The sequence below is a fragment of the Chiloscyllium plagiosum genome, unplaced genomic scaffold (assembly GCF_037043375.1).
Source record: "Chiloscyllium plagiosum isolate Xiang-an unplaced genomic scaffold, Cpla_swu_hap1 HiC_scaffold_21, whole genome shotgun sequence".
Lineage (NCBI taxonomy): Eukaryota > Metazoa > Chordata > Chondrichthyes > Orectolobiformes > Hemiscylliidae > Chiloscyllium > Chiloscyllium plagiosum.
This window is the reverse complement of record NW_028270159.1, coordinates 44240584-44265574: the sequence shown is the minus strand read 5'-3', so window position 1 is coordinate 44265574 and position 24991 is coordinate 44240584. Positions and strand designations below refer to the sequence as shown.

Here is a 24991-nt window from a genome sequence, read left to right as displayed (position 1 = left end):
TCTCCTCTGCTTTAAAGAAAACAGCCCCAGTCTGTCAATCTCTCTTCAAAACTGAAACTCTCCAGCTCAGATAACATCCAGGAAAATATCTCCTCTTCACCCTCTTTAGTACTATCACATCCCTCCTGTAATGTGGATTCCAGAGTTGCATACAATACTCCAGCTTAGTTTAATCAACATAGAACATAGAACAATACAGCACAGAACAGGCCCTTCGGCCCACGATGTTGTGCCGAACATTTGTCCTAGCTTAAGCACCCATCCATGTACCTATCCAATTGCCGCTTAAAGGTCACCAAAGATTCTGACTCTACCACTCCCACAGGCAGCGCATTCCATGCCCCCACCACTCTCTGGGTAAAGAACCCACCCCTGACATCTCCCCTATACCTCCCACCATTCACCTTAAATTTATGTCCCCTTGTAACACTCTGTTGTACCCGGGGAAAAAGTTTCTGACTGTCTACTCTATCTATTCCTCTGATCATCTTATAAACCTCTATCAAGTCACCCCTCATCCTTCGCCGTTCCAACGAGAAAAGGCCTAGCACTCTCAACCTATCCTCGTACGACCTATTCTCCATTCCAGGCAACATCCTGGTAAATCTTCTCTGCATCCTCTCCAAAGCTTCCACATCTTTCCTAAAGTGAGGCGACCAGAACTGCACACAGTACTCCAAATGTGGCCTAACCAAAGTCCTGTACAGTTGCAACATCACTTCACGACTCTTGAATTCAATCCCTCTGCTAATGAATGCTAATACACCATAGGCCTTCTTACAAGCTCTACCCACCTGTGTGGCAACTTTCAAAGATCTATGAACATAGACCCCAAGATCCCTCTGCTCCTCCATCTTACTAAGAACCCTACCGTTAACCCTGTATTCCGCATTCTTATTTGTCTTTCCAAAATGGACAACCTCACACTTGACAGGGTTGAACTCCATCTGCCACTCCTCAGCCCAGCTCTGCATCATATCTAAGTCCCTTTGCAGCCGACAACAGCCCTCCTCACTATCCACAACTCTACCAATCTTCGTATCATCTGCAAATTTACTGACCCACCCTTCGACTCCCTTATCCAAGTCATTAATAAAAATTACGAACAGCAGAGGACCCAGAACTGATCCCTGCAGAACTCCACTTGTAACTGGGCTCCAGGCTGAATATTTACCATCTACCACCACTCTCGACCGGTTAGCCAGTTTTCTATCCAATTGGCCAAATTTCCCTCTATCCCATGCCTCCTGACTTTCCGCATAAGCCTACCATGGGGAACCTTATCAAATGCCTTACTAAAATCCATGTATACTACATCCACTGCTCTACCCTCATCCACATGCTTGGTCACCTCCTCAAAGAATTCAATCAGACTTGTAAGGCAAGACCTACCCTTCACAAATCCGTGCTGCTGTCCCTAATCAAGCAGTGCCTTTCCAGATACTCATAAATCCTATCCCTCAGTACCCTTTCCATTACTTTACCTACCACCGAAGTAAGACTAACTGGCCTGTAATTCCTGGGGTTATCCCTATTCCCTTTTTTGAACAGGGGCACAACATTCGCCACTCTCCAGTCCCCTGGTACCACCCCCGTTGACAGTGAAGATGAAAAGATCATTGCCAACGGTACTGCAATTTCATCTCTTGCTTCTCACATAATCCTAGGATATATCCCATCAGGCCCGGGGGACATGTCTACCCTCAAGTTGTTCAAAATGTCCAACACATCTTCCTTCCTAACAAGTATCTCCTCTAGCTTACCAGTCCATTTCACACTCTCCTCTTCAACAATACGATCCCTCTCATTCGTAAATACTGAAGAAAAGTACTCATTCAAGACCTCTCCTATCTCTTCCGACTCAATACACAGTGTCCCACTACTGTCCTTGATTGGACCTACCCGCGTTCTCGTCATTCTCATGTTTCTCACATACGCATAAAATGCCTTTGGGTTATCCTTGATCCTATCCGCCAAAGATTTTTCATGCCCTCTCTGAGCTCTCCTAATCCCTTTCTTCAGGTCCCTTCTGGCTATCCTGTATCCCTCCACTGCTCTATCTGAACCCTGTTATATTGTTCCAGTATACCACCCCTGCTTGCTATGCCTCAGCTAGTTAAGGCAAGTAAAGGCCTTCTTAACAACTTTATCTACCTGCCCTAATACCTTAAGGGACCGGTGGACATGCACACCAAGTTCCCCTGACCCTCAGTGCTTCCCAGGGTCCCAGCATTCGAAAGGATACATTTGGAACCTGACACCAAGCCTTTGGATGGCGTTGTGAAGGGCTAGTGTCTTGTGTGAAAATATATATTTTTGATAGAATCCCTATAATGTGGAAGCAGACCATTTGGACCATCAAGTCCATGCTGATCCTCCAAAGAACAGCACACCCAGACCCACCCTATCCATTTTACATGGCTAACCCACCTAGCCTGCATATTCCTGGACACTACTGGCAACTTACTACAAACAATCCACCTAATCCATACATCTTTGGACTATGGGAGGAAACCCACACATTATGGCGTGAATGTGCAAACTCCACACAGACAGTCGCCGAGGCTGGAATCAAACCCAACTCCCTGGTACTGTGAGGCAACAGTGATAACCACTGAGCCACTGAGCCACTGTCCTGCACGCTGTTCAAAATATCAAGTAATGTAGCTTTGCACGTATTTTACAAAGTGAAAACAGACTGTATTGCCCAACAGATCCATATAAATGCTTGTTCTCTACAGAAGCAGTTATTCTGTTCCCTTGTGCCCACCCTGTTCACATATTTCTTTATTCAATTTTCCTTCAATTATCTACCTTAATTGTAAAATGAAATCCTGCTCTTTGAACAGAGTTATTAGAGTGTTTATATTAGACAAGGGAGTAACTCCCCCATTTAAAAACAACAGACAAGGGATTCTTTGTAACTATGTTAAGGTGTCTCATTTTGATATTACCAAGCTTAGCTATGTTTGAAGTAAAAGTACTTTAAATCATTATACTTTTAAAGGGAAATAGAGCTGGAGACAACAGTGTTAACCACTGAGTCATCGATCTGCTCAAATAAGGCTCACCAAATCTCTAGATAAGCCATTCATCCTGCTCACAGCTTGAGTTGCTGTATTTCAATAAATGAACACTTTTTAAATAACCAGAGACTCTCCGAAAACTGCATACACCAAGAAGATAATTAGGTGCGGGGGCAAAGTGGTACATGACTTGGTGAGGGGGCAGAATGGATCAGAACTTCTGGAAGTGGCCTTCAGATAGTTGGGTCAGGAAAGTTCAGATTACTGAGATATCAGGGTGGCAGGGTTAGTTTGGGTGGCTGGGGCAGGGTGAGTGGTGATGGTGTTTGTGGTGAGGCCAGATGTCCAGCATTTGTGGGGGCACTTGGACATTGGGAAACAGTCAAGAGGTCTGTGTGAGTGATTGGATGGAGTCATCACTATGATTAATCAGGATCATCAACTCCCCATGCTTCTTCTAAAGATTCTGGCTCTAATATTAATCTTGTTCATTAAACTGGATACCATGCACTAAAAGTGGTATCCCCTTACAAAACTACTGAGTGATAGGATATACTCACAATGACATTGGGTTCTTAGAAGCCCACAAGCTGGCATTTCTCTCAAGCTGTTAACCTGAGTAATTTTCAAATGTTTTCTTTATGCCTGTTCCTAGTTCTATCTATCTGTGTGCCCTTTAATGTAATACTTGTTTTTGGCCCATTCGGTTGGTTTTTAATAAGGCACTCTTAGGTTAGATGTTATGTTATGTTATGCTATGTTACTGCATGATGCATTTTCTCTGGCCCATTTTGGATGCCAGGTTTGAATAAATGCAAGCAGCCTGGGGCATTACCTCCCACTCACTTATCAGTCTCCAAAGTTTGAATGATGAAACAATGCCATTTTCTTTAGGTCCAGCGCAGTTTAAGAACCATTTTGCTGACTTTAGCAAATCTGTGTTATGACCAATACTTTCCCATCCTGCCTTCCCTTTTTCAAGCACACAATGCAATTCTTTGGCCAGGATACTGACCCTGTCTGATCTTCCATCCCAGCACCCTGAAACAAACTCAGCAAGAGTACTATCCCACAACCAGTCTACATTCATTAAGGTAAAGAAAATACAACCACGTAATTTAAAGTGATCAATACAATACAGGAGAAATAATGCATTGGCTTATAAAGCTTTTGTGTGTCTATTTTTATTTATATATGTTGGAGTCGAAAAGTATGGCACTGGAAAACACACAGCAGGTCAAGCTGCATCCGAGGAGCAGGAGAGTCAACGTTTTGGGTATTAGCCCTTTATCACGTATGTGTTAGTGTGTGTGTGTGTGTGTGTGTGTGTGTGTGTGTGTGTGTGTGTGTGTGTGTGTGTGTGTGTGTGTGTGTGTGTGTGTGTGTGTGTGTGTGTGTGTGTGTGTGTGTGTGTGTGTGTGTGTGTGTGTGTGTGTGTGTGTGTGTGTGTGTGTGTGTATGGTTTTGTGCATGAATGTAAGCATTAGCTTGCTAGAGTTAGAGTAGGTTTAACTCAAATCCTTTTCTGGCTAACTGTTAAGGTATGTAGGACATAATCCTATGATGTTTCTGATCCTAACTTAGAGTTGCAGATATTTTTCAGAAGATTTCAGACATCAGGTGATGAATGATGAGAAGTTTAAGTTTCCATGGCAATGACCATCTGATCAGTGTGTCGGAACCCTTTGTGGGATCCTGACATGCATCTAACAACTAGATGATTCAGACCGTATTCAAAGTAATATGTAAATGCAAGTTATTATGCGGTAAGTGTTGGCACTGTTTTTAACCGTGGGGAAGACGTCAGCTAAATCATGTGATTATTTTTCAGCAGGATGTACCTGTTAGCCGTTGGAAGTAGAAAACTATCTGTGTTATTTTCCTTCTGCAGCATCCAACCAGTGTCCATGCTGTAAGGATAATCAGAAGAGGGATAGGTCACTCAGCACCTCCATCTGGGTGACATGGTGGCTCAGTGGTTAGCACTGCTACCTCACAGTGTCAGGGACCTGGGTTTGATTCCACCCATTCTGGCATCCATGTGGAGTTTGCACATTTTCACTGTGCCTGGGTGCTCTGGCTTCCTCCCACAGTCAAAAGGTTAGGCCAATTGGCCATGCTAAATTGCTTTGTGATTGCAGGATAAACAATGAAAAATGCAAGGATAGGGTGGATGCTGTTTGGAATGGACTCAATGGGCCAAAAAGTCTGCTTTCACATTATAGGGACTGTATGATTCGAACTGCAACAGTTTTAACATCCAGTTGGAACATGGATGATCTGTACCTCAATTTCACATTTATTCTGTATCCCTTGTTAAACTTACCCAACAGAAGAAAAACACTGAACACACTCTATTTTGTAATATGCAGTTGATCCCCAGTTGCAATTTTGTTAGAGAAATTTTCAATATTTGCTTTGTGAAGACTTTTCCCCATACCCTCGATTCTCCAAGCGCAGAGCATAAACTGGGGATATATTTTGGGATACTTTCTATGGTGTTCAGTACTTGAGTAGTTAAAGTATTGCCACAGGTAAGATTGGATTCCCTACAGTATGGAAACTGGCCCTTCGGCCCAACAAGTCCACACCGACCCTCCGAAGAGTAACCCACCCAGACCCATTCCCATATTTATCCCTGACTAATGCACCTACCACTGTGGGCAATTTAGCATGGCCAATTCACCTGACCTACTCATCTTTGGCTTGTGGGAGGAAACCAACAGAGACACAGGGAGAATGTGCAAACTCCACACAGACAGTCACCCGAGGCAGGAATCAAACCTGGGTCCTTGGTGCTGTGAGGTAGCAGTGCTAACCACTGAGCCGCTGTGCTGCCCTAAGCTAACTTTCAGAGTAACTGTTGGCTTTAAGATTATATAGCTTGTTGAGCCAAATGCTCCACTCCATCCTGTGGATTGAAATTCTGTTCTGTTTGATTTGAGTTTACAAGCTAAAGATTTTGGAGCCCCTTTAGCTAATTTATCTTTACCTGGTAGACAAAGCCATTGTGCAACAGAAACATTTGCTTGCAAGGTTCTGGATAAACTCAGTATGACAGGTAACAACTGAAGATCAATGGGAGGTATAATGACATGTTAGAAAGCAGTGTTGTGTTCTGCACAGTTCCTCTGGGAAAGTTCAAGGAAAATAAAAATTGAGTGCACTGACCTGTGTGATAAATGTTTTGAAGAGCTGTCATGTGTTACAGAGCTTCTCGATACCAGTCCAGTCGGAGCGGGAGATATCTCTGCTACAATACATTTGTCATGATAAGCAGAAAAAAGTTTAGTAATATTAATCATCAACATCCAAACTCTAATGCATTTTTCTACGTATATATTCGAGTGAATTTTGAGTACCACACAGGGTCCATCTCCACGAACAGCAAGTAAAGCTATCAGCGTAGGAATTCTGAATTTATTGATTTCAAGATGTCATGGGCACCTATAATGCAGTAATGATCTTTATTAAAATATTGTATTTTTGTAAAAATATTTAATTTGATGTTTTGTTTGCTTTGCGCACACATGAGTAAGGTCATCCAACCAACTGAGTATATTTATTCAAAAGAGGTAACAATCTTTTCAAAGCATTTAACTGTTACTGTAAGTCCATACTTAGTATTGTGATGTAATGTGCATGTATCTTTAAGGGAGATGTCTTAAATTGATATCTATCACAACTCACCGTGAGGAGGATAAGATGTACAATCTTATTACTGTTTAGATAGGATGCAGCAACATGCCAGGTATGTCGGCATTGTCGCTGCTGAAAATGTGTTGCTGGAAAAGCGCAGCAGGTCAGGCAGCATCCAAGGAGCAGGAGAATCGACGTTTCAGGCATGAGCCCTTCTTCAGGAATGAGGAAAGTGTGCCAAGCAGGCGAAAATAAAAGGTAGGGAGGAGGGACTTGGGGGAGGGGCGTTGGAAATGCGATAGGTGGAAGGAGGTCAAGGTGAGGGTGATAGGCCGGAGTGGGGGTGGGGGCGGAGAAGTCAAGAAGAAGATTGCAGGTTAGAAAGGCGGTGCTGAGTTCAAGGGTTGGGACTGAGACAAGGGGGGGGGGAGGGGAAATGAGGAAACTGGAGAAATCTGAGTTCATCCCTTGTGGTTGGAGGGTTCCTAGGCGGAAGAAGAGGCGCTCTTCCTCCAGCCGTCGTGTTGCTATGGTCTGGCGATGGAGGAGTCCAAGGACCTGCATGTCCTTGGTGGAGTGGGAGGGGGAGTTGAATTATTGAGCCACAGGGTGGTTGGGTTGGTTGGTCCGGGTATCCCAGAGGTGTTCTCTGAAATGTTCCGCAAGTAGGCGGCCTGTCTCCCCAATATAGAGGAGGCCACATCGGGTGCAGCGGATGCAGTAAATGATGTGTGTGGGGGTACAGGTGAATTTGGGGTTGGAACGGAGGAAGTGAAGGCCTGCATGTTGTGAGGGTGAGAGGTTGGAGTGGGTGAGAGGGGTGGAGAGGTTGAGGTGGTTAATGTCGCGGCGGCAGTTGGCTATGAAGAGATTGAGGGCGGGTAAGAGGCCAGCACGCGGTGTCCAGGTGGATGGGGTGTGTTGGAGGTGGGAGAAGGGGTCGTCAGAGGGTGGGCGAGAATCCTGGTTGAAGAAGTAGGCGCGGAGGCGAAGGCGGCGGAAGAATTGTTCGATGTCACTCCACGTGTTGAACTCGTTAATCTGAGAGCGTAGGGGGATGAAGGTGAGGCCTCTGATGAGGACTGATCTTTTATCCTCAGAGGGGGGTAGTTCTGGAGGGATGGTGAAAATACAGCAGGGCTGGGAGCTAGGACCTGGGAGCTAGGACCTGGTGTGGGGCTGGAGCTGGGAGTGGGAGCAGGGTTAGGCATGGGGGCGGGAATCGGGGCGGGGATGGAGATTGGGGCAGGGTGGGGTTAGGCGTGGGGGCGGGGTTAGGCGTGGTGACGGAGATCGGCGTGGGGGCGGAGACGCATGCGGCATGGTCGTTGTGCAGGTGAGTGATGTCACTGGGGGCAGAAGTCGCTGCGGCAACAGCAACCCAGGGGGCGGAAGTGGCTATGGCGAAGGCAGAAACGGTGTTGTTCCCGGTAGCCGTGGACCCCACGGAGACCGCGAATCTGTCGATGATGATCTTCCTTGCGATCGTGTAGGCGGTTGTCTGGGCGGCGATCGCGGAGGCTGCAAGGTCAGTGGGGGCGGAAGTGACTTCATGGTTCGCGGCGACGATTGCTGCCGTGGGCGCTGCAGCGACCGCGTGGTTAATGGCACCCCAAGTGATTTCGGAGGCCGATGGAAGATTCTGGAACAGTTGAGGAACCCAGAGTGTGGGGGTAATTATATGAAAGTGTTTGGTACTTACTGTCTTTAATTTCCAATATAGCTAGGAAGAACTGTTTGTTTAGTGTATGGATTCTTCTGTGGATGAAGAACAGTAGAGGTCCTTTGCAAGTCTGTCTACATTGTCTCCTAGTTACCATTGTCGATATGTAGGCTTATCTTCAAAAAATAGACTAAACATATTATGGTTTTCCCAATCATTATTGTGCAATTGGTACATTTGCAATATATAGAAATCTTCGACATGGTGGCAAAGATTTTTGAGAATTTGACTGGGAAACATTCAAACCTTTCAAAGGCGAGAGAATAACTCATGTGGGAATGCAGGGTCTGTTTCCATGCTGTGCATCTCTATGACTCTATGACACATCTTCCAAATACTTACATCATCAATGTATGTCAGTAATTCTGCAGAACTATAGGAATCCTGCACACAATACCTGACTTGTCAAATATTGCACCTCACTCTAACCAGCCGACATTGGATGTTGATAATATGATTGAGAATATTCTATTCCAGAAAAAGCAGTTGATGAAAGAACTAGAACTAATGACAACTGTAGATGCTGGAGAGTCCGAGTGGATAAGAGTGGAGCTGGAAAAAGCACAAGTCAAGCAGCATCAGAGGAGAAGGGGAGTCAAAATTTCATGTTGGAACGTTTCATCAGAACTGGAAACAATCTTTGTCATAAGTAATATGTATTGACACAATTCTGATCATAAGCATACACCTCTTAACCTAACAATGACAAATCTAATTTATTATATGTCTACAAATGTGTCCCTTTGTAAAGACTCCACTGAAACCTCAGATAATGCCTGGCATCTGTATACAATTGTAACACTATACAAATGAAGTTAACAGAGGTTTTGTATCAGGCCACTTTAATTTTAAGAAAGTGATAACTTACTTGTAGTCTTAAGTAAACAAAGATTAGGAGAATCTTTGGAGCAAATTTGATGCCCAGAACATAGTTCTGATTATCATTCAATATTTACAATAATATTGATGTATATTTAACTAGCTATCTCTATTTGCTGCACAATATAATGAAAAGCGTACTTGATCTGCAGAGGATTTGGTTTGATGGATGGAATAGCAATTTGTCATCCCATGCTTTCATAACTCCCTTGGTTCATTTACTGACATTCCCTATCATATCAGAATTAAAAAAATGCTAGGATTACTTCAAAGAAAAGGAAGTGCTATCTGATGTCTATGTTCCAAACATGCCATCAATTTATGGTCAGTACAAAGGTTGCACTGTGGCTCGATCACTTATTTCTAAACTCAAAGCCATTTTTTGAAATCCAGATAAAAACAAACAAGAGATTATTACATTTTTGGTTAAAAAAAAGATCAAATTTGGACATGTATTGCTGATTTTAATTCCTTGGACCTTTCATCAACTAAAACAGGTTCAAAATAAAAACAAATTGAGGCAGATGGCTGCAGGTGCACCTGACCAACTTGAACCAAGTTTACGAAGCAATCAATGAGCTAAACCTAGACTGATATGAAATTACCACATCATCAAAATAAGTCACTCTATTTACCTATTAGATTTGCACTTTTCTGAAAGACTCACATATTTGGGTGAAAATGGACAACAGATTATCAGCTTGTTAAAAAAAAGTAGAAGCCAGACATGGAGCTGGAGAAGTAGAAATGGGAAAGAAAATTCACATATACAAGTGTGTTCGTACACAGTAAAGTGGGGATATGCAAGATACTTGTACAAATTCATGTTAGTATTTGCAGTGTGTTAGAACACAGTCAAACTGTAATATACAGTCATGTTAGTACACACACAAGATGTAATATACAGGCATGTTAGCACACACAAGTTGTAATATACAAGCATGCTAGTAGACAGACAAGCTGTGATAATCAAGCACGTTAGTACACAGACAAGCTGCGATATACAAGAATGTTATTACACAGGCAAGCTGTGATATACAGGCAAGCTAGCACACAGAAAAGCTGTGATATACAGGCACGTTAGCACACAGAAAAGCTGTGATATACAAGCATGTTAGTACACAGACAGGCTGTAATATACAAGCATGTCAGTACACACAAGCCGTAATATACAGGCATGTTAGTACACAGACAAGCTGTGATATATAAGCATGTTAGTACACACAAGCTGTAATATACAAGCATTTTAGTACACAGACAAGCTGTGATATACAAGCATGTTAGTACACACAAGCTGTAATGTACAAGGATGTTAGTACACAGACAAACTGTGATATACAGGCATGTTAGTACACAGACAAGGTGTAATATACAAACATGTTAGCACACACAAGTTGTAATATACAGGCATGTTAGCACACACAAGCTGTAATATACAAGCATTTTAGTACACAGACAAGCTGTGATATATAAGTATGTTAGTACACAAACAAGCTGTAATGTACAAGGATGTTAGTACACAGTCAAGCTGTGATATACAGGCATGGTAGTACACAAAGAAGGTTTAATATACAGGCATATTAGCACACACACAAGGTGTAATATACAGGCATGTTAGTACACAAATAAGCTGTGATATACAAGCATGTTAGCACATGCACAAGCTGTAATATGCAGGTATGTTAGTACACAGACAAGCTGCAATATATAGGCATGTTAGTACACACACAGGCTGTAATATACAGGCATGTTAGCACACACAAGCTGTAATACACAGGCATGTTAGTACACAGACAAGCTGTAATACACAGGCATGTTAGTACACAGACAAGCTGAAATACACAGGCATGTTAGCACATGCAAGCTGTAATATACAAGCATGTTAGCTAAAAGTCAAGCTGGGATATCCATGTTTAACATGGTTCTTCCTACTTAGTTTAACTAGGAAATTACACAAGTCTATTGTGCCCTGGTGATAGCATACAAAACAACAATAAAATTTTCCATGTATATGCTGATGATGACCAGCTCTATCTCACCGTCATCTCTGTCAATCCTTTCATAGTCTTTAAATTATGAGACTATTTGTTTAAAATTGAGTACAGAAAGTTCTTTAAACCAGATATTAGGAACACTGAACTCATTGTCTTTGTTTCACAAGCCACCAGCACCATCCCTCTCTCTCTGGAAACTGAGATTGAACTGGACTATTCACAACCCTGGTGTCATATTTGAACTCAATCTGCACCTTCAATCACACACAAGCACCATTAAACTGGCTGTCCATTTCCACCTCTCTAACATCATCCAAATGTGTCCCACTTCTGCTTATTTGCTGTTAAGTCGCTCATCTAATCCTTCATCACCTTTCATCCAGATCATTCCAATATTCCCTCGTTCAGACTTCAATCTTCTACCCTCCATTTACTTGATGTCAGTCTGTTGCTTGGAATCTAAAACATAACAATTTCTGTTCACCTGTCACCCTTTTGATTGCTAATGTACATTGGCTCGGGGTTTGCCAATATGTCAGTTTTAAAAATTTTATCTTTGGTTCCAAAATCCACCATTACTTCATCTCTCCCTATCTCTGTAATCCTGACCAGACATTTAACCCCCAGAAATCTCCATACACCAATTCTGAGATAGCCCTAATTATCACTGCTGTTGGTATCAGACCTTCAGCAAAGCCTTAAAGCTCTGAACTCTCTATAAATCTCTCATCTATATCTCTATCTTCTCCATTTCGGAGACCTTACAGTCTACATCTTTGGTCAAACTTTGTCATAATATCTCCCATTTACTGGCATCAAGTTTTATTTGATAACCTTCATATGAAGTTTCTTTAGTTTTTTTCCATTAAATATGCTTTATAAAACCAAATTATTCTTTATCCTTCTGCAACAATGTTTCGATTGTGAATCAAGATAACATTGCTGCAAGTGTTGTTTTACTGCATTCTGAAATTAGTTGAAACATTTCTGAATAAAGTCCCTTCAGGGCTGTAGCTATTAAATCTGACCTCAATGAATTTGATTGGCCTAACCTGTTTCACTCAGTGTCAGATTCAGCCTGTAAATGAAATCCTTAAAACGATTGATTGTTTTATTTAACTGTGTCTGAGTTTTTAAACTCCTTGAGTCTCAGCTATGTCTTCAAAAGGGATAACGTGGAATTATCTCATTTATTGCTTCTTCCTGCTATATTGACTGATAGATTCAAGCTTTTGCATTTCATACAATTGTTTATTGTCAGAAGTTAGCAAAGTGTTTTATTTTATCGCCTTTTGTATCAAAGGAACTGTTCACTGTGCTCATGTTGGATTACAGTTTAATTACTACTTACGGTAAAGCTGATTTCTGGGAGCTTCAAGTTGAAGGTTGATAAGTGATTGTTCAATGACAAGAAGCATAGGATCATCGAAACCTGGATGGTTGTAACAGAGGAGGCTGTTCAGCCCATTTAGTCCATGCTGTCTCTCTGCCTGTTGCTCTGCCTATTTTTCTTTTCTGAGAGAAAGTGAGGACTGCAGATGCTGGAAATCAGAGGCAAGAGTGCGGTGCTGGAAAAGCACAACTGGTCAGGTAGCATTTGAGGAGCAGGAGAGTCAATGTTTCAGGCATAAGCCCTTCATCAGGAATTTTTCCCTTCTGTCTGCTTGTCTGATTTATTTTAAAAGCCATATTCAAATCTGTTCCCACCTCTCAGGTGCAACATTCCAGATCCTGACCGCTGGTTGCGTAAAAAAGATTTTTCCTTACGATTGTTTTGAATTTTTCATCAATCTCTGTAAAGCAGTAGCATCAATACAGGAAGGTTTGCTCAAGGGAATCTCTGCCTTTATCTTAGAGTCACAGAATCATACAGCACAGGAACAGACACATCTGTCCTACTCATTCATGCCAACCAGATTTTCCCGAACTGAACTATTCCCATTTGCTTGCATTTGGCCCAGATCCCTGGAAATCCTCCCTATCCAAATGTCCTTTAAATGTTGTAATTGTAGCAGCCTCTATCACTTCCTCTGGCAGGCTGTTCAATACATACATCACTCTCTGCTTGAAAAAATTGCCCCTCAGGTCCCTTTTGAATCTTTCCTCTCTCACCTTAAACCTATACCCTCTAGTTTTGAACTCCCCTACTCTGGTGAAAAGACTTTTGCCATTCACTTTATCTCTGCACCTCATTATTTTATAGAACTCCTCAGCCTCCAACGTTCCAGAGAAAAAAAAGTCCCAGCCTATCCAATCTCACATTACAACTCAAACCCTCCAGTCCTGGCAACATCTTTGTCAATCTTTTCTGCACTCTTTCCAGTTGAATATTACTCTTCCTGTGTTGGTTTCCTCCGGGTGCTCCGGTTTCCTCCCACCATCCAAAGATGTGCATGTCAGGTGAATTAGCTATGCTAAATTGCCCATAGTGTTAGGTGCATTAGTCAGAGGGAAATGGATCTGGGTGGGTTACTCTTCGGAGGGTCGGTGTGGACTTGTTCGGCCAAAGGGCCTGTTTCCACAATGTCAGGAATCTATAAGGCCATAAGACCATAAGACATAGGAGTGGAAGTAAGGCCATTCGGCCCATCGGGTCCACTCCGCCATTCAATCATGGCTGATGTGCATTTCAGCTCCACTTACCAGCGTTCTCCCCGTAGCCCTTAATTCCTCTAGACAACAAGAATCTATCAATCTCGGCCTTGAAGACATTTAGCGTCCCAGCTTCCACTGCACTCCGTGGCAATGAATTCCACAGGCCCACCACTCTCTGGCTGAAGAAATGTCTCCGCATTTCTGTTCTGAAATGACCCCCTCTAATTCTAAGGCTGTGTCCACGGGTCCTAGTCTCCTCGTCTAACTGAAACAATTTCCTAGCATCCACCTTTTCCAAGCCATGTATTATTTTGTACGTCTCTATTAAGTCTCCCCTCAATCTTCTAAACTCCAACGAATACAATCCCAGTATCCTCAGCCGTTCCTCATATGTTAGACCTGTCATTCCAGGGATCATCCGTGTGAATCTCCGCTGGACACGTTCCAGTGCCAGTATGTCCTTCCTGAGGTGTGGGGACCAAAACTGGACACAGTACTCCAAATGGGGCCTAACCAGAGCTTTATAAAGTCTTAGTAGTACATCTCTGCTTTTGTATTCCAACCCTCTTGAGATAAGAGACAACATTGCATTCGCTTTCTTAATCACGGACTCAACCTGCATGTTTACCTTTAGAGAATCCTCGACTAGCACTCCCAGATCCCTTTGTGCTTTGGCTTTATTAATTTTCTCACCATTTAGAAAGTAGTCTATGCTTTTATTCTTTTTGCCAAAGTGCAAGACCTCGCACTTGCTCACGTTAAATTCCATCAGCCATTTCCTGGACCACTCTCCCAACCTGTCTAGATCCTTCTGTAGCCTCCCCACTTCCTCAGTACTACCTGCCTGTCCACCTAACTTCGTATCATCGGCAAACTTCGCTAGAATGCCCCCGGTGTCCTCATCCAAATCATTAATATATAATGCGAACAGCTGTGGCCCCAGCACCGAACCCTGCGGGACACCGCTCGTCACCGGCTGCCATTCTGAAAAAGAACCTTTTATCCCAACTCTCTGCCTTCTGTTAGACAGCCAATCCTCAATCCATCCCAACAGCTCACCTCGAACACCATGGGCCCTCACCTTGCTCAGCAGCCTCCTGTGTGGCACCTTATCAAAGGCCTTTTGAAAGTTTAGATAGACCACATCCACTGGGTTTCCCTGGTCTAACCTACTTGTTACCTCTTCAAAAAATTCCAACAGGTTTGTCAGGCATGACCTCCCTTTACTAAATCCATGTTGACTTGTTCTAATCAGACTCTGCTCTTCCAAGAATTTAGAAACCCCATCCTTAATGATGGATTCTAGAATTTTACCAACAACCGAGGTTAAGCTGATTGGCCTATAATTTTCCATCTTTTGCCTTGATCCTTTCTTGAACAAGGGGGTTACAACAGCCATCTTCCAATCATCCGGGACCTTTCCTGACTCCAGTGACTCTTGAAAGATCTCAACCAATGCCTCTGCTATTTCCTCAGCCACCTCTCTCAGAACTCTAGGGTGTATCCCATCGGGACCAGGAGATTTATCAATTTTAAGACTTTTTAACTTTTCTAGCACTATCTCTTTCGTAATGGCAACCATACTCAACTCAGCCCCGTGACACCCTTTAATTTTTGGGATATTACTCATGTCTTCCACTGAGAATACTGACGCAAAGTACTTGTTAAGTTCTCCTGCTATTTCCTTATCTCCCATCACTAGGCTTTCTGCATCAGTTTGAAGTGGCCCAATGTCTACTTTTGCCTGTCGTTTGTTTCTTATGTACTGAAAGAAACTTTTACTATTATTTCTAATATTACTGGCTAGCCTACCTTCATATTTGATCCTCTCATTTCTTATTACACTCTTTGTTATCCTCTGTTTGCTTTTGTATCCTTCCCAATCTTCTGATTTCCCACTGTTCTTAGCCACTTTATAGGATCTCTCTTTTTCTTTAATACATTTCCTGACTTCCTTTGTCAGCCAAGGTTGTCTAATCCCTCCCCGGTTAATCTTTCTTTTCTTGGGAATGAACCTCTGTACAGTGTCCTCAATTATACCTACAAACTCCTGCCATTTTTGCTCTACTGTCTTCCCGGTTAGCCTCTGCTTCCAGTCTATTTTAGTCAGTTCCTCTCTCATGCCCTCATAATTACCTTTATTCAACTGTAACACCATTACATCCGATTTTGCCTTCTCCCTTTCAAACTCCAGACTGAACTCTATCATATTATGGTCGCTACTTCCTAAGGGTTCCCTTACTTTAAGATCTTTTATAGAGTCTGGTTCATTGCAAAGCACTAGGTCCAGAATAGCCTGCTCTCTTGTGGGCTCCATGACAAGCTGTTCCAAAAAGCCATCCTGTAAGCATTCCATGAATTCCCTTTCTTTAGATCCACTAGCAACATTATTTACCCAGTCCACCTGCATATTGAAGTCTCCCATGATCAATGTAACCTTGCCTTTAGAATCTAATCTAATCTATAGCAGGGTGACCAGAATTGTATGCACTATTCCAAAAGTGGTCTGACCAATGTCTGACACAGCCACATCGTGACATTCCAATTCATACAATCAATGGTTTGACCAATGAAGGCAAGAGTACTAAATGCCTTCTTCATCAGTCTGTTTACCTACAATGCCAATTTCAAGAAACTCTATACCTACACCTCTAGGTCTCTCTGATCAACAATATTCCCCAAGGCCCTACCATTGACTGTATAAGCCCAACCCTGTTTGTCTTATCAAAATGGAATACCTCGCATTTATCTAAATTAAATTCCATTTACCACTCCTCAGCCTATCGACCCCCAATTGATCAGGATATCATTGTATTCTTAGAAAATTTTCTTTGCTGTTCACTATACCACCAATTTTAGTGGCATATGCAAATGTACTAATTGTGCCTCCTATATTCTTATCCAAAAAGTTTACATAAACAATGAACTGCAGTGGACACTGCACAGATCCTTGTGGCACACCATTGGTCACAGGCTTCCAGTCTGAACAACAACCCTTTGCCAGCATGTTCTGTCTCCTACCAACAAGCCAATTTTGTATCCAGGTGGCGAGCTCTCCCTGGATCCCATATGATATAACCTTACTAACTGTCCTATCACAATTACCCCCCACCTGCATCCACCTATTGCCTTCCCACCTACCTTCCTCCCAGCCCCACCCCCAAACCCCATTCATCTCTCATCCCCTTGCCTCCCACATTCCTGATGAAGGGCTTATGCCCGAAACATCGAGTCTCCTGCTCCTTGGATGCTGCCTGACTTACATCAACTCTAGCCTCACTAACCAATCTGCCATATGGAATTTTGTTAAAGGCTTTACTAAAGTCCATTTAGATAACGTCTACCACTGTGCCTTCATCTATCTTCTGGTCACTTCTTCAAAACCTCAATCAAGTTTGTGAGACACTATTTCCCACACACAAAGGCATACTGACTATCCTGATTCAGTCCTTGCCTTTCCAAATGTATGCAGATTTTGTGCTGTCTGTTTTATCTTTCTTTTTGCTTCAGTTTTGCTGATTTTGTCTTGTTTCTTTCTTTATCCTTTATTTCATCTCATTATTCTTATCACATCTGGACACGATGTTTAGTTCTTCTGTATTCTCATTACCATTCTCCTTGGCTGTTGCATTACAAGATACTTAATTATTCAAAGATGTGGCTTTGACCACTTTCTCTGGTGTAAAAACCCTTACATTTCTATATTTCTTCAATTCTGAAAGAAGTTAGTCCACTTGAGTATTAAGCCTGGTTCTCTCCCTGGTTCTCTTAACAGATGCTGACTTGAGGATTTAAAATCTGATTTTAGCCTGTTGTCAGGAGCAACAAGTATATGTAGGCTTTTATTAACCACAAAATGGCTTTTGAATTTAAAATAACCTGACAAAATGACTTCAAGTTATGATTTGACACTGTGAACCTGCATTTCTGATGAGTTAGCTGAACTAGAAGATAAAGCAGACAATGGAGTCTTCATAAAATGAATCATAAGACATAAACTGACCAATGAAAAGTCTTTGGCGGGTAGGAGCAAGGATAACCCCAAGGCCTTTTATGAGTATGTAAGAAACATGAGAATGACGAGAACGAGGGTAGGTCCGATCAAGGACGGTAGTGGGAGACTGTGTATTGAGTCGGAAGAGATAGGAGAGGTCTTGAATGAGTACTTTTCTTCAGTATTTATATATGAGAGGGACCGTATTGTTGAAGAGGAGAGTATGAAACGGACTGGTAAGCTAGAGGAGATACTTGTTAGGAAGGAAGATGTGTTGGGCATTTTGAAAAACTTGAGGATAGACAAGTGCCCCGGGCCTGACGGGATATATCCTAGGATTATGTGGGAAGCAAGAAAGGAAATTGCAGAACCGTTAGCAATGATCTTTTTGTCTTCACTGTCAATGGGGGTGGTGCCAGGGGACTGGAGAGTGGCGAATGTTGTGCCCCTGTTCAAAAAAGGAAATAGGAATAACCCCGGGAATTACAGGCCAGTTAGTCTTACTTCGGTGGTAGGCAAAGTAATGGAAAGGGTACTGAGGGATAGAATTTATGAGTATCTGGAAAGACACTGCTTGATTAGGGACAGCCAGCACGGATTTGTGAGGGGTAGGTCTTGCCTTACAAGTCTTATTGAATTCTTTGAGGAGATGACCAAAAATGTGGATGAGGGTAGAGCAGTGGATGTCATGTACATGGATTTTAGTAAGGTATTTCATAAGGTTCCCCATGGTAGGCTAATGCGGAAAGTCAGGAGGCATGGGATGGTGGGAAGTTTGGCCGGTTGGATAGAGAACTGGCTAACCAGTTGAAGTCAGAGAGTGGTGGTAGATGGTAAATATTCAGCCTGGAGCCCAGTTATAAGTGGAGTTCCGCAGGGATCAGTTCTGGGTCCTCTGCTGTTTGTAATTGTTATTAATGACTTGGAAGAGGGAGTTGAAGGGTGGGTGAGTAAATTTACAGATGATACGAAGATTGGTGGAGTTGTGAATAATGAATAGCTGTTGTCGGCTGCAAAGGGACTTAGATATGATGCAGAGCTGGGCTGAGGAGTGGCAGACGGAGTTCAACCCTGTCAAGTGTGAGGTTGTCCATTTTGGAAGGACAAATAAGAATGCGGAATACAGGGTTAACGGTAGGGATCTTAGTAAGGTGGAGGAGCAGAGGGATCTTGGGGTCTACGTTCATAGATCTTTGAAAGTTGCCACTCAGGTGGATAGAGCTTGTAAGAAGGCCTATAGTGTATTAGCGTTCATTAGCAGAGGAATTGAATTCAAGAGTCGTGATGTGATTTTGCAGCTGTATAGGACCTTGGTAAGGCCACATTTGGAGTACAGTGTGCAGTTCTGGTCACCTCATTTTAGGAAAGATGTGGAAGCTTTGGAGAGGGTGCAGAGGAGATTTACCAGGATGTTGCCTGGAATGGAGAATAGGTCGTACGAGGATAGGTTGAGAGTGCTAGGCCTTTTCTCATTGGAATGGCGAAGGATGAGGGGTGACTTGATAGAGGTTTATAAGATGATCAGGGGAATAGATAGAGTAGACAGCCAGAGACTTTTTCCCCGAGTACAACAGAGTGTTTCAAGGGGACATAAATTTAAGGTGAAGGGTGAAAGGTATAGGGGGGATGTCAGGGGTAGGTTCTTTACCCAGAGAGTGGTGGGGGCATGGAATATGCTGCCTGTGGGAGTGGCAGAGTCAGAATCATTGGTGACCTTTAAGCGGCAATTGGATAGGTACATGGATAGGTGCTTAAGCTAGGACACATGTTCGGCACAACATCGTGGCTGAAGGGCCTGTTCTGTGCTGTATTGTTCTATGTTCTATGTTTTATGACCACTCAAACTACGTTTGAACTGCAAATATGAGATGATGACGTGTGTAAGATAAAACCATTTTTAAGGAAATATCATTGGATTAACCTGCTGTCAATCATGTCACCTTATTACGTTTGGTTGGTCTCTCCTTGTAATTAAGGCTGTACTGTCGCTTAAAAAGACAGACAAAATTTGCTTATTATTCAATTGTAATTGCACAATTTCTCCATGGAACACAGTGTTGCTGGACAAAACTGAGCCAGGCCACCTTATTTTATTAAACTGGTAACCTTGCTTTAAACAGACCGCATTCCGAGTGATTCTTTTGACCGACCGCAAAGCTGAGAGCTTTCTCCTGGGAACTAGATCTTCAGACTGACCAGCAGACCTTTCCTGCATTTCTGTTTTCATTTTACATCCCCAGTATCTGCAAAATTATTTTTCTGGTCTCATCAAAGATTAATGGAACGGATACTCATTTGCACTTTTTGGATTTAAGTGGGAAAAATAATTATTAGATTAGATTACAGTGTGGAAACAGGCCCTTCAGCCCAACCCGATCCGCAACCCACCCATACCCCTACATTTACCCCTTACCTAACACTACGGGCAATTTAGCATGGCCAATTCACCTGACCTGCACATCTTTGGACTGTGGGAGGAAACCGGAGCACCCAGAGGAAACCCACGCAGACAACGTGCAAACTCCACACAGTCAGTCGCCTGAGGCAGTAATTGAACCCGAGTCTCTGGCGCTGTGAGGCAGCAGTGCTAACCACTGTGCCACCGTACCACCCACAAATATTATTCAGATTCAGCTTGAAAATTCAGAAGTCAACTCAAAACATGTTATTCTAGATTTAGTTTTTGATTGGGCACTCACTCTCAAACTGAGTGTTATGAACTATCTTTATTCCGCTGAATAAAGATGAGTTTGCAAGAGCACGGAAATATGTTATCAAGTTTTGTGAAGTGAAAGAACTTGCGGAACAGTTCCTTTATCAGTGAAGGGATTGGCTGAAGAATATAGGAGGTAATGAAATATTTACTTGGAGATTGATGAACAACAGAATATAAAGATGAGTTTATTAACGAGAACAACGGACATTTCTCTCTGCAGTGCCACAACTAAATTTGTATCAAACCTGCTGGACAATTCTACTTGCACTCAACTAGTATTGATTAAGTGTCAGTCATGTTGTGTGTCAGTCAGAATGTGGCAGTATATGTATCTGTGCTCCAACTTTCATACATAATGGAAAATCTTTCTGAGGTGTTGTCTCACTGCTCAGTTCCCAAGACAAAAGATCAATATTTTGCAGGCTTGTTTGTGCAGGAAATGATTAATGGTTACATTTTGGATATGGATGCTGTGCACTCAATTTGAACATATCCCATGAAAGTATATATAAACAAACTTTGATCTTATCTCCTTTTCGGAGTAAGTTAATTGATACCACACTCCAAAAGGAAAGTGCGCAAAGACAGCATGTGTTAGAAATTAGGAATTGACTCACTGCTCTGCAAAGGGGAGAGAATTCTAACCCACTGAGGATGTGCTGTTGAATGACCACTAAAGAATGAAATATGCTATGCTGAAGCAGTCTGACCTACATGTGATTCTAGTCAATACAATACAGAGTTTCAGTGCCTCTCAGTTGTCCAAACAATTATGACCAGAAATTTAAGCTGAACTCATATCACTATCTTTCCAGGACAATTTGAGATGGGTGGTAATTCAGTCTTCTTAGTGTTGCTCCTGAAATAGAGCAAGTTGTAAATAACACAAGGCATACTGATGTTTTGTTAAATTCCAGAAGAAAGGATTACAATTTGGATTTATCCTTAGATACCTTAATGTAGCCCATCCCATTTTCCCTTCAGTGGAGTGGCTGTCTAGTTCATTTCAAAGGCAGTTAAGAATCAAACACATTGTTGTGGGTGACATGTCAGCCAGACCAGGTAGGGGTGACAGTTTCCTTCCCTAAAGGACATTAGTGAGCCAGTGGGCTTTTCCCAACAATTAATTCATAGTCTTCATCAAACTCTTAATTCCAGACTTTTACTCAGTTCAAATTCCTCCATCTACCCTGGTGGGCTTGGTACCCAAGTCCCTAAAACATTAACAGTTCAGTGATAAAACCGTTGGGTCACTTCCCTCTAGGGGTAGAAAGACATATTGTTTTAAAGCCAGGAACTTTATCAGCTCTTCCTTTCCAGGCAATAGTGAGCGTATTTCACCTAATCAAGGGTTAAGCTACTTTCTGTTTATTTTTCAAGTCTGAAGCAGTCAGGATATCAGGCAATGCATTGATTCGACAGTCAGGGTCAGCCCTAGGATATCGCTGTAGGTATTTCTCACAGCAGTACTCAAAGCTCAATCACTTTCAGCAGCTTCATCAATGACCTTTCCTATTAAATGAGAAGTGGAGATGTTCATGATGATTATGTAGTACTCAGCTCCTTTTACAATCCTCAGATAATGATGTAGCCTGTGTTTGCATGTATCGCGCATTCAACTTTGGGCTCATAGGTGGCAACGAACACTGCAGGTGCCAGGCAATGACCATCTCCAACAAAGGAGAATCAACATACCTCTTCTTGACATGACATGGCATGACCATTATTCTGGGGCTTGACATTGACAAGAACCTTTGCTGGATCAGCCACGTACATAGACTGGTTACCAAGAGCAGGTCAACGGTTAGATCTTCTCAGGCAAGTGACTCATATCCTGACTCCCCAAAGCCTGTCAACCATCCAAACTGTGCAAATGTGATGGAATAATCCCCACTTACCTGGATGGGTTCAGCTCTCACAACACATAAGAAACTGGACACTGTCCAGATAAAGCAGAGTGACACCCCATCCTCCATCTAAAGCATTGATCCGATACACTGCAGCAGCTCACTAATGCTTCTTCACTGGCAACTTCCAAAAGTATAAACTCCATTTCATGAGGAAGGAAAATAACAGATGCACTGGAACACTACCCACCTGCAGCTTCTGTTCCAAGTCACATGGCATGTGCCCAGATTTACAACATATACCCCTGTTTCTTCAATGTCACTGTGTTCCAACTCCCTCCCTAACAAGCTGGTGGTGCACCGACACGTCACAGTGCAATGTTGTTTTAAACACAATTAGCGGTGTGTGTTACATCCTCACATTTGCAGTGATATCCAAGTTGTGTGAGATGATTGTTTAAACAGTACAGAGATCTAATATAGATGCAACTCACTCCTTCCCAGTGTACAGATGGACTGAGAGACTATACTTCACCATTGAACCATTTGGGTTTATATGAAAGCCTCTGTTCTGTTTGTTTCCTTTGATAGTATTGACTTGTGTTCCAGCAGAACAGTGTTTTAAAACATAATTTAATTATTTTCTTCCTCGAGTGTGTTAATTGTTTTGTTGTTCCACATTTTTCTCAGGGCAGGGGTTCATTGCCATTCACAAGTGGCAAGTGATGGATGGCTTGGCATTTCAATCACTGCTGACACTGCTCTGAATTTGGAGCTGGAAGAATTGTAAACAGAGCTCACTGTTAGTGCTGTTCCCTCCCTGTGGAGCTGTCATGAGAGGTGCAGTAACATCAAAGGATCACAGGGACAAATCCACATCCCCCCACTGCACAGACTTAGGTAGCATTTCTTCTGCATGTTAATGAGGCTCAGATCTGCCTTTCATTCAGAATAGTTGGGATGACAGAGCAACACACTGAATACATATCCTGTTTATAACGCTGCCATATATTTCTGATGCCTGTGTATATCTAATAATCTAGCTACGCTACCTTTTAACTCATTGGCGATAGAGTTGGTTCTACCTGCTCACGGCAATACAAAGCGTCACAATACCTTTCAAAATAGATAAGAGAGCATATCCCTAAATGTATTTTATAAAGTAGCCCTTCAATGCAGGTTAAACTCAGGCTAGTTGTCGCAATGTCTTTGCACTCCCTGGTGATGTAGAATCATAGAATCCCCACAGTGTGGAAACAAACTGTTCAGCCCATCGAGTCCACGCTGACCCTTCGAAGAGCATCCTATCCAAACCTATAACCCTGAACTTTCCATGGGTAACCTACCCAGCCTGCACATCCCCGGACATTCTGGGCAATTTATCAGGGCCAATCCACCTAAACTGCACATTTTTGGGCTGTGGGAGGAAACCAGAGCACCAGAGGAAATACCCACGCAAACTCGGGGAGAATGTGCAAATTCCACACAGACAGTCACCCAAGGCTGGAATTGAACCTGGGTCCCTGACAGGAAAGAATTATACTACCGTATTAAATAATGATTTTGGCAGACCTTCCATCAATTGGATTGAGGATGAGAGGGGATGTTACTGTTTCACAATAGTTCTTTTGTAACACGACGCCAGCTCCAAGTCCAGAAACCTTGGTATTTTCCCAACCCTGACCAACAACATGGAGTCCAAATTGCATTGGGATAGATAAACTCCCTTGTCACCTTAAAACTAAAGGATGATTTGTTGCCAGGTACTTAATCTTTCCTTAGACAGGTGGCATTTACACTGATGGCGCGAGTGGGTGATGAGCTTTGGGAAGAATGAACAGATTATGTAAAGAAGAAGACTAGGATGGGAGGGAAAAAAGCAATCTCTTTGTCTGCCTGCTCTTTCTTCTTTCTCTTAGGGCTCCCTCTCCACCTCCCACCCCTCACTCCTCCCCACCTCCCCCCTCATCTCCGTCATCAGCACGAATGCCACCTTTTCCTTTCCCAGATGCTGTCAGTTCTGAAAAAGGGTAATTGGACTCGAAAAGTTAGATTTGCTTTCTGTCTCCATAGATACCAGGTAAAAACAATGAGTGGTGCTGGAAAAGCACAGCAATCCAGGCAGCATCCGAGGAGCAGTAAAATCGACATTTTGGGCAAAAGCCCTTCTTCAGGGTTCTCCATAGATACTGCCAGGCCTGCTGAGTTCCTCCTGCAATTTCTGTTTTTGTTTGCCTGAACTTCGTTGAATGAGTGACATGAGATGTTTTACGTCCATATATGACAGAAAGCCGTGGCCTCAGTTTAATATCTTATCTGAAAGACAGGACCTCTGGCAGTACTGCCCTGCACAAGCAGCCTCCATTTTTGTGAACATATCTCTGGAGTGGAATTTCAACCCAGAACACTGAGACACAGAGGGGAGACTGCTACCCACTGACCCCCAGCTAACCACGAAAAAACACAATGTAACAGTTTTCAATTCACCACAGATATAACAACATAGAAGCTAGCATCACCAACTCACCCTTTATTTACATGTGCAGAATCCTTGACACTGATACAGCTCCCTCAGGGC

The 24991-nt window shown here is 42.7% G+C and overlaps 1 long non-coding RNA gene across 2 annotated transcripts in view; it reads right to left on the bottom strand.

Annotated features, from left to right (window-relative positions):
- Positions 1-12696, bottom strand: part of LOC122564648 (uncharacterized) — a 32542-nt gene extending 19846 nt beyond the window's left edge. For both annotated transcript variants that reach the window (XR_015760789.1, XR_006315948.2), the window contains exons 1-2: positions 12613-12696; positions 6198-6279 (exon numbers count right to left, since the gene is read on the bottom strand). This is a non-coding gene — a long non-coding RNA (uncharacterized LOC122564648). The remainder of the gene's footprint in view (positions 1-6197; positions 6280-12612) is intronic.
- Between the last annotated feature and the right edge of the window lie 12295 nt (positions 12697-24991).